This window comes from Pyxicephalus adspersus, chromosome 7 (genome assembly GCF_032062135.1).
Source record: "Pyxicephalus adspersus chromosome 7, UCB_Pads_2.0, whole genome shotgun sequence".
NCBI classification, from domain to species: domain Eukaryota; kingdom Metazoa; phylum Chordata; class Amphibia; order Anura; family Pyxicephalidae; genus Pyxicephalus; species Pyxicephalus adspersus.
The window spans coordinates 32897320-32908283 of record NC_092864.1 but is presented as its reverse complement, the minus strand read 5'-3'; positions in this window follow the sequence as shown (position 1 = coordinate 32908283).

Genomic DNA, 10964 nt, shown 5'->3' with positions numbered 1-10964 from the left:
AAATGTATTAATAATAATTATTAAAAGATAATTACATTTATCCTAGAATAAATTTTGCTTTCTTACTCGGTATATGGAGGTGCCCCTTTAGGTCAAATACAACCCCCATTCCATAACCCTATTCAAAATATACCAAACCCTTCCCTTATTCTAACCCCTGAACCTAACGTATAGTCTATACCAGTCCTTCTCAACCAGGGTTCCTCCAGATGTTGCTACAGTTTAAGTGACCCCAATGATCCTTTTGTCTATCTGTAAGGGTGACATTTTTCCCAATGGCCAGCAATGTAAGAGGAATTCCTCCTACTGACCACCACACCAATGTATTGTAATCTGTGGATATAGTAATTATAGCAAAGGTTCCCTAAGACCTCAAAATTATTTGAAGGGCTCCCCATGTTAAAAATGTTGATGATCTTACCCTTTAATGTAACAGCTGAGTAAGAACTTTTTTTTAGAATTGATTGGTATGTGCAGAGTGATTGTAGGGGTCCAACTGGGAAGATTTTGGCAAGCAGCTGTGCATAGCCAATATTTGATGGATAAGTGGAGTATGAGATGGGGGATGGAGGCAGGGGGCATTACAACAAGGGTATCTGTCTGTCATTTGCAACCCCTATTTAATGTACAGAGCTGCATAAAATGTTTGCGGTATATACTGTTTATTAATATTATTATTATTATTATTATTATTATTAATAATAATAATAATAATAATAATAGTAGTATTAACATTAATGATAATACGTATGAGTCTGTACAAAAGTGACATTTTAGTTGTAGAATTTGCCTGTGGTGTCTTGACTTAATCAAAAACAGTGACCTGTAATTCTCAACTTTCCACCTGAAAGTTTCAGGATTTCCCACCAACAAATTCATTAGAAAGTGTTGACCACATTAGGGGTGTCATACATTTGTATACAATGCACATCCTGTAAAAGAAAAGCCAATATGTTATTGTTTCTGTAGAGCCATGTGTTGGAAACCTGCTGTTCTTCTTCCAGGCTGCTGTAGGTATTGAAGTCTTTGGGTTTGTTGCATACCTGGTACCCATGCTACAAGATGGCGTTACTCTAGCAAGCTTCTGTGTTCTATAACAGTGTTTCTCTACCTTTTTAACATGGGGGAACCCCTTCAAATACATTTCAGGTATTCAGGGCCCCCGGCTATATTTTCTATATCCACAGATCTCATTATATGAGTGTGGTGGTCAGTAGGAAGAATTCCTCTTACATTGCTGGTCATTGAGAAGAATGTAATTCTTACAGATAGCCAAAAATATAATTGGTGTTACTTAGTCTGACCTGATAGGCACAAATTGCTCATTGCACAAGGAACTCCTAGCAATCTCTGGAGGAACCCTGGGTTTGAGGAACATTGGTCTATAGTAAATTACAAGCTAGAGAGAGGCACCACAGCATTCAGAAGGTGATCGGATATTCTACACTCCTGAACGTGTCCAATACATTCAGCAGCCGTTGAAAAGAAGAGCATTTGAGGCCTCTGATATGTCATTTTCTCTTTCTGCCCCATGGCTGGGGGCTTTGTATATGCCATTGTCAGTCTGTATTGTTCTCAGTGACACAGATGCTAATAAAGACAAAGACATTGCTAATCCTTCAGGAAATCCAAGTCATTCACCTGCCAGAGGTTGCACCTCACCGTGCTAAAAATAAGGCTCAAGGAAAAGGTGTAGTGTATATGTTAGTTTTTGCATGGCTGCCAGGATTTGAATACATTAGCTGGGGTCACGTAGAAGCAATGACCTTCACCTCTTATCTCCTTTTTATAGATAATATTTAGAATAAATCTGCAGCAGAATCAGCTCAATCTCACATGTGCTAAATACCACAACTTTCTGGATGCAGGTAATGAGTTTTTTTTTTTATTTTTTTAGAACAGGGACAGAGGCAAAACCTTTCAAAGAGACGTCTTTTTAAGTGACACCAATGATGTGTCATTAGTGGTGGGAAGATCTGCTGAGCATAATGGGGAAACTGCATGATCCATTTACCTGAAAGTGTTGGATTCAGAGCAGGTTTCTGAGGATTGTTTTTATGTATAATCTGTATCAAGGGTTTTATTTTAGGGCCACTTTAGGACTTTGGTATTGGTTGGGCCAGGGAGTTTTCTTAGATGAGCACCATCTATTGGAAAAAAAGTCAGAACAGATTTATCATTCTTTAGCACACTTGCACATGTGCTATCTTGTGATGAAAGGGAAATTCCCATTTCAATGCACACTGTGACTTCTACACAACAAACATTGGAAGCAGGTATCTTGAGTTTATGTCTGGTGCACTATCCAGCCTAGTCCTCTTTGTCTGTGTTGTCCTGGTCCTCTTATTTCAGCTTTTTGCCCTATGAGTAACTTCAATTCCAAGAGCGGTTTGGATGCAAAGGTAATGCATTCAGTAGTTCCTCCGTGGTGATACAATAATCATGTTCTGAATTTTTTTAAATCTAAAAAAATGATCAAAAAACTGTTAAAATAATAATTACCAAATAGTAGTCTCTGTGACTATTTGGAGTGTTATATATATATACTGTGCCCCTTGAGGAGTTACTGGATGATTAAGGCTTCATGTGTTGTAATACCACAATTGTCCACCATCCCCCTGTCTCAATGGCTCCACCAGATTGTCACCACCATGGACCAGGTCCAATGTGGTGGAAGAAGGTATGTGGCATGGCATGGCACACGATTGCTGGATGGTGTGATGGTGAAAGGGTTCAGCCATTGTCCCCATTACTTAACACAACACAAGAATCAACTATGTGCCAATCTGCAGAGTTAGCACTCCAGCCTTTGCAGTGCTAGGTCCCAGGTTCTATCCCCAGCCAGGACATTATCTGCATGGAGTTTGCAGGTTCTCCCCGTGTCTGCGTGGGTTTCCTCCGGGTACTCCGGTTTCCTCCCACATCCCAAAAACATGCAGTGAGGTTAATTGGCTTCTCCCTAACAATTGACTAAGTCCCTTAGACTTAATGACATATGACTATGATAGGGACAATAGATTGTGAGCTCCTTTGAGGGACAGTTAGTGACACGACTATGGACTATGTACAGCGCTGCGTAATATGATGGCGCTATATAAATACTGTGTAATAATAATAATAGACCTGATTGCCACCACCATGGACCAGGTCTAATGTGTTGGGAGAAGTGTGGATGGCTTGGTGATGAATGACCTCAGCCATTGTGCCTATTACTCGAATCTGCATCCCCTTATGGGCTTCTTAAGGAGAAGGAAGGTAGCAAAACTCCGAACAGGGGTTAGTGGAGGGTAGAGACTTGGGGCATTGCAGCACAAGAGTACACCATCCCCATGGCTCCACTGTATTGCAACCACCATGGACCAGGTCCAATGTAGTGGGAGAAGGAACCTGGCATGGCACGGAGGGTGGTTGGTATAGTGATGAAAGGTCTCAGCTATTGTCTCCACTGCTCCTGTCTACATCCCCTTGTAGGCTTTTTGCTGTGCAGGAGAAGGAAGGTTACAAAACCTCTAATAGGCATAAGGGGATGGTAAAGGCATTGGCTGCTGCTAAACAAAGTATTCATCATCCCCTTGTCTGCCATGGCTTCACCTGTTCCAATTTGGTGGGAGAAGGTATGTGGCATGGCACAGTAGAGGAAGGTGGTTGGTGTGGTTACAAAAACCTTCAGCCATTGTCCCTATTACTCCAGTCTATATCCCCTTGTGGGCTTCTTGCTGTTGCCAGAGAAGGGAGGTTGAAAACAGATAAAGATGGTTAGTAAAGGATAAAGCCCTTGGCCATTGCAACACAAGAATCCACCATCCCCTTGCCTGCCATGGCTTCACCTGACTGCCCCCACCATGTTCAGTGTAGTGCAAGAAGGTGGGTGGGATGGTGTGGCAGGGAGGGAGTTGGTGGCTCATATGGTGATAGGAGACCTCAGTCGTCCTACCTTCTGCACCAGTCTACACTGTTATGGGCTACTTTCTGTGCCAGGAGATGGAAGGTACCAAAACCCCTAACTGTGGTCACTGGAGTGTAAAGGCTTTGGCCATTACCATGGACCAAATTCAAGGTAGTGGGAGAAGGGGGGTGGCATGGTGCGGCAGGGAGTTTGAGGTTCATATGATGGGACGAGACCTCAGTCCTCACTGCTCTAGTCTACATCCCCTTATGGGCTTCACCCCACCTAACCAAGCCTACCATTGCTCTGGGGCCCGGCTTGGCACATGGCTTGGCATACACACACATGTGCTCAACAAGGCAAACAACTCCTTCTAACGTTTATACTGCATGCGGTTATCAATAAATGACAATTATGTTTTAACCACAAAAATGGTTACAATGTATCTATAGGCAGAATTAGCTAAGGAAGGGTTAAGCCATGGTCAGCCCTTACTGCTTTTGTTTTCTCTTTAGGAATTATTCCCCCTTTATATTTGTCCTGATGACAATTACTCCTGGACTAGAAATTGATGGGGAACCCAAATTATACCACTGTCATCAAAACAAGGGGTGAGGGCAAATCTTCCAATGGGGACACCTGTTGCTGAAATGGCTTTCTGTTGTATCCCTCCGTCAGGAAGTGAAATTTGAAGAGTGAGATAATAAAGCATTTTATAAGAAACAGCCAATAATATTGGAATTAATGTAAAAGAAAGCTGTCAATGATTGGCTAATCATAGTGATCATATGTTCAAGAACTGCAAAGATCAGTTCTACATAGCCTGAGGTGGCAACTTACCCTGGAAGATTTCCAAGAAAGTTACTGGAATTTAAAATGTTGGGACTCTTCATTTTATTCCTAATGAACTGAACTCAGTGAGTTTACAAAGGTCATACACTGCCATCTGCAGGTAAAATGGTGTATAACAGGTTCAGTTTATCATCTCTGTGCAGCACTCACATTTAAAGGACACCTGTCATGAGTATACCATAAGAGCTGCCATTTCTGTCCGTTCCTTCTGAAAATGCTAATTGCCTAACTTGCATGCTGACAATCTGACTTCAGTTTCACTAATCCAGAACAAGTATGCGGATAAGGAATTCTGTCCTTTTAAGCAAAACAGAAAAATTGTGGAAAATCAGGATAAAAACATTGCCTGTCCCTTCTGCAATAAAACGTACCTGCCTGTTTGATATCATTTTAATAAACCAATCCTGTGCTGCACATAATTCTGGGATATGAAGGCATCTTCTGGTTCTGCCAAGGCTAAATGAACCCCCATACATGCACAGGATGGCTTAAGACCAGCATAATATTTTACTGTTTTGTATAGTCTTTATGGAAGTGTTAAAATAAAAAAGTGGGTCTAGCTACAAAACACTCCCTATCCTGCAATGTTCTTCTTATGCAATAGCTTTCTGCCACCACTAGATGTCCTCAGTACTCCAAATTGAAAGACACCCAGAGGATTAAAGTCATTCTGCAACCCAATCTAGCAGTTCTATTAGGACTGCAAAGAATTTTTTGTCTCACCTTCCATCCAGGGAAATGTATAGTAATCCATTTCTGATTGTATGTTGCATGCACTCTGTTAGGAACTGTTCCAAGTGCTACCAACAGATCCTATGTTGAGTTTCTGGGAAACTTAGCATCAAGCAGTCAGCTCTTGGGCTGCATCTGCAGGGTTGGCTGGTCCTGGACCGAATTCCACCGGCACAATCCATATGGAGGTTCTGATAATTGACATTCTGGGACGCCCGATTCTAATTGCACGTGTTTAACCATTTTGTTAAAGCTACAATAATTTATACCATGGGGTAGGTATAACAATCTTTTAATTGATCTTTGTTTTAATTGTTTCCAATGATAGATGAATGAATCAGCACTGTATACACAACACTGCTCTGTTCTATTGGAGAGGAGGAGGAGGGAGGATGGACAAGCAGCACCCAGCTGTGCTCTCCTCCATAGCAATGCAACCCAATGATTGATAAACAACTTTGAAGGACTGCTGTACACGTTGCCCAATACAAGCATTACTGTTAATCTCAGGTGACAACCATTTGACCTGTTTATGTTCCATCATGGTAAATATACCGTATTCTCTATAATAAATGCAAAACTACCAGGTAATCCTGCCAGATCTCTGGTGAGTTCACAACTTTCTGTGCACTCTGCAGGATTCACTCCAGCAATGCCCATTTTATCTCTGCAAACTCCAAAACACCCCATGTGTTATAGATAAGAAAACACAAGGTGTTCTATTGTCCTAATACACATCCTGTCCTGGAGCGGCCATGCTGCTCCTCTATGGGTGCAGTGCAGTGAGGGATTGTTGTTACCCATATTACATTCTAGTTCTTGCACATTAAAGACGTGCATTTTTGTATGTCTACGATCACAGCACAAAGCATGGTATTGTGCTATGCATTGAGGTACTATGCACCACTGCTGGCGGGTTCAATGGTGTGCCATTCACAGCACTTGTTGCAAGAGTTACCCTGGATGCAGTACTACATGCAGTGACGCACCATATAGACATGACCACGACCTGAACACCATATCCAAACCCACATCCTGAATTTATTACATAGTCAGGTTAAAAAAGACATAAGTCCATCAAGTTCAATCACTAGGGAAATAAACATATCCCAGATAAAACCCTATGGACATGGCTGATCCAGAGGAAGGCAAAAAAAGAACAAACCCCTGGTTCAATTTGCTCCAACAGGGGAAAAAATTCCTTCCTGATTCCATGAGGCAATCGGATGTTCCCTGGATCAATAGTCACTGTTATTTTTACTTTAAATCCCTAATACTCAGTTATATTCTGTGCTTCCAGAAAAGCATCCAACTTATTCTTAAAGCAATCTAAAATACATTTATCTTAAACTAAAATCCAGAGGCAAATCTTTAAATCCGGGTACTGCTGGGATTCTTTGGAATGCTGGGAGCAGCAGATATCAGTACATTGCACCATTCAGCAAAGATAAGGAAGCCCATGGATTATAATGCAGAGATTTTATTGTCACAGTTCTGGATGTTTTGCCTCTTGGCTGGTTTCTGTGGGAGAGGTCTGTTTGGCTTCCATTGGTTACAGTGTAACAAATATCTCCAACACAACACAAAGGAGAACTGTTAGTTGTCCAGTCTTGTTGTCCTGGTATGCTGACAATGGTCACACACGTCTTTAGGTCTGATCCCTACCGGAGATGGGGGATCAGAATGAGAATATCTGTGACCCCCAAAAGATTTGTTTGTAAAGAGACAAAAAGGAAACGATCAGAAGACACACCAATAAAATATGTGAATTCTGGAACTTTATATACCCTGCACGCGGGCAACCATGAGGTGAGGGAGGGCAAGGGGTACTTCTGTACCTGGCCCCGATCAAAAGAGCCTGACCTCTGCAGCACTGTAAAATTTAAACATGGGCAGAAGACCTGATTTGGGGCCTAGAAATTTCTGATAACGGCCCTGCCTGCACATAAACATTAGAACCTTATAGCAAGAACATGATTTCATATAAATTTCATAATTGCTAATATTGCTATCTAATATAACCAATAACTATTATTGATTACCTCTCACAGACAACACTGCCATTGGTTTTTACCTAAAGAAAAACAGAGCCATCTTTGTTCAGGCATCATCCAGTTGCTATCTACTTGCAGGGTTAGGATTTTGTCTCAAGCCCGGTATAGACCTCATATGGACATCAGATTCCTAGGTGAAAAAAATCTTTAATATGTGTTCCAATAGTATTTATCTTATTTCTTGTGCCACATCCCATGGGTTGAGCATGGATTTGTATTCTTTAGTGTTGAAATATATAATATAGCTACATTTTCTGTAAACACTTATATAGTGAATGCATATTCATTGAGATATTTGTAATATAATTGGATATATGTTTGCTGTATACTTTTCTGCAGATTCAATATACCGTATTTCCCAACGATAGGCCGCTGCCTATACATCAATTTTACAAACCTGCGATTGGGTGCGGCTTGCTTAAATGGGGCGGCCTATCTAAAAACATGAAAACTCATTCGCTAAAAGTATAATTCAATGCACAAAAAGACGACATACCCCAAACCGGTAGTTGAATTTAAATTTACTGTTTACTGCAGCAATGACTAGTTCGAAAAACAACGCAAAGTAAAGATAGATCAATGATGAAGTTCTGTCACTTAATTGGCACTGCTGCATCCAGCCTCTTCTTCACTCTTCTCACATTTGTCTATTTCAGGCTGGTTGCTGCAATGTAAAAATGTAACTATTACAGGTCTTTGCCTGTATGATGTCACTATAGTTTTGCAAAGACCTCCAGGGGTGGGCCATATTACGTAGATGAATTTATTTCTATTTAGTTATTACTACGGTATTTACTTTAGATTAGTAAATTTATTAACGCAGCGGCTAATAAGATGGGGCGGCTTATCTTAGAGTTTTAAAACATAAATGAGCATTTTGTGCAGCTTTTAGAATGGGGAGCCTTATATTGTGGGGCGTCTTATCATTGGGGAAATACGGTAGATCCCAAATGAGGCAGACAGGTTTCTGCTTCAGGTATGTGCAAAGTATGTACAGCGCTGCTTAATATGCTGGCGCTATATAAATCCTGTTTAATAATAAATAGTAATTATAACGTATATTCTAGTGCCTGTGCAGTACCAATGTCTGATCACAGGGAGAGACTTGAAAAGTTATCAAAAAGTGCTCTTTAAAGCAACCATGTCACTACCTATTATAAGAAGGGGCCTCTTTGTAAAGAAGTGGCATTCAGATAACAGATTCTCACTTCTATATCCAGCAATGATGTTCAGACTTTGCATGGTGCTAACCACTGCTTTGATCGCTGTTCCATATATAAGTGGCGATCAGGCACTTGAACAAAGTGCCTGGTGTTCATATTTGGAACTATTGCAGGTGATCTATTTACTACTATTCCCACTACAGATGATACTTTTCAAAAGTGGGGATCAGCAATGAAGTGTTCGGAGGCCATATTTGGAAGTGGTGCTGGTGATCCATTTAGTACCATTCCAGCCATATACAAAAGTGGAGATCACTTCAAAAGTGCTGATCAGATTGTTTAAAACAAATGTCATCTCCATTGTGGCCTGTGGGGTTCAAAGTAATAATATTAGTGGTATGTGCTAGTTGGCCACCACTAATATATGACTATTTGCCATTAAAGTGCCAGTCATTCACCCTCATAGATACCAGGGCAAGCAGATCTGAAAATTCCATGAATGTGCATCTCCTGGGTCCCCTGCTGCTCTCCCTGGTTCCTCCTGTGACCTTCACATCATGACTATTCTCTGTAAAATATAAATCTACAAAACCATTTTATCAATGTATCTTTAACTGAAGACTCAACCTCAGAATTTGGAGCACTGGCTCCTTTTTTTCTCTCTGCAGCTTGTGGTACAAGTGCTAACCTTAATACATTACGGTGCATGAGTTTTGTGTGCAGGATTGTTGATCTTTCATGCAGTTTATGACCCTGGTTTCATTATTTGTGTTTCTGTCACCTCTTTACAAGCACACAATACCTGCTCTCAAGCACATGCAAAAACATTTGTTACCAGGGAAGCCTTCAAACTATCAACAGATTAACAAAGGGAGCAGTTAGGGCAGTGAAATTCAACACTCCCAGCACTCAGCCATACAAAGCAATGCTAATAAACCAGCAAACCTGTATATTGTTGCTGAAGGTTAAGAACCTGAGAGTATGGCACAGGTAGAGATTGCTGCATGAAAGGAATTACATTGGTGCAATCATACAGGACTGGAAAATATCAGTCTAATTGCTTTTATTCTATATTGATGGTGTCATGGCATTACCATAGATTCATTTTATATTAGACAATTACAAATGTATGAAGGAAGATATAATAATAATAAGTCAGTCATAAGTGCATTTACAGTCTTGCATGGTGTTAAGCTTTTATCATGCATTGTGTTAATACAGAGGATTGAAAGTCAGGCACTATTTATTGTAACACAATGCACCACAAGGCATGATGGTGTGTTGCTGTGCATTATGGTGATCTGTAACATGGGTTCATTTTCTTAGTGAGTTGGGGTTCTATTGAAAATTAATGATACTGAATGGGCTCTGAAGGATATATTCCCATTCATTGCTTAGGTAATAAAATTGGTTTTATGCATCAAAACCAATTTTATTACCTAAGCAACGAATGGGAATGAAATAAAACTAAAGCAGCTCATAATCAACCCATAAACACTTCCATTCATGATATAGGCATGGTACATTTGCTCATGTATGTACTTTACAGAATAAATATTTCACATGGCAGGTTGCAAAAATAAAAGAGGACTGGTACAGTACTCAACTATCAGGCGGATCATTCCTAATACTTTTACTGTTCCAGTGTTGTGGCTTCCATAAGACTTTTGAGTGTGCAATACTTATGGTTGTGTTGAATGCCCCCAGATGCACACTGTGGTTTCAGCTTCCAATCCCTATGTAAGTATACGTTTGAATGTTTGAATTGTTGAATGCTGAAGAAGGCAGCAAAGCAAAAGAAGAAAATTACTGTATATGTCCATCATCTCTAGAGAGGTGAATACCTCTAATATTGTACGGATCTGCCCTTTTCTTTTTTTATGGAATTTTTTTAGGTCTCTTTAGGTTGCCCATGTCCATGAACACACTATGTGCCTGTCTGTGTAGGCATGAATTGGTAACCCTTGGAGCTCCTAATGTACCAGTTAGGCCTGTTAATAGGGAGGTATAAAGCAGCAAACTGATACTGCCTTTTCATAGAGAAAGAATGGCAATTTTGTAACCATTTGATCAACTATTTTCTGTGAATGTGACTGGATGGGAAATATGGAGTAGACATGCACTCACCAAAAGGCCAGTGTTGGCCTGCAGTGGAGAAGTGAATTGGCACAAGAACCTGTTCAGTAATGCCTAACCCGGTGTCTGTGTCCCTGCTGCCTACCAAACCTTACAGGTCGTGCCAAGCAATGCCCAGTAAGGTTTACACCCATACCCCTT